This window comes from Tupaia chinensis, unplaced genomic scaffold (assembly GCF_000334495.1).
Source record: "Tupaia chinensis unplaced genomic scaffold, TupChi_1.0 Scaffold000706_1, whole genome shotgun sequence".
NCBI classification, from domain to species: Eukaryota; Metazoa; Chordata; class Mammalia; order Scandentia; family Tupaiidae; genus Tupaia; species Tupaia belangeri.
In genome coordinates, this window is record NW_006160229.1 from 5,907,861 (window position 1) to 5,908,137 (window position 277).

A 277-nucleotide genomic window follows, 5' to 3' on the forward strand; every position below is an offset into this window, starting at 1 on the left:
ACGACCCGCAGCCGCCCACAGGGGACCCCAGCGACCCAGCCACTATGCCAACTGCTGGTTTCCATATAGCATGCTTTCATATACATATTATGTAGTACTTACATTTCATTTCTTTTTTTCCCAGCATAAATATACTATATATTAGTCTAGTCAAAGATACTACCATACACATCACCAACAGATAATTTTCCATTTTTTGTCCATTAAATGTTTTGCTTCTTTTTCTCCCCTCCCTCCCACACTGTCTCTAGTACGCTTGGATATATATGTATATACA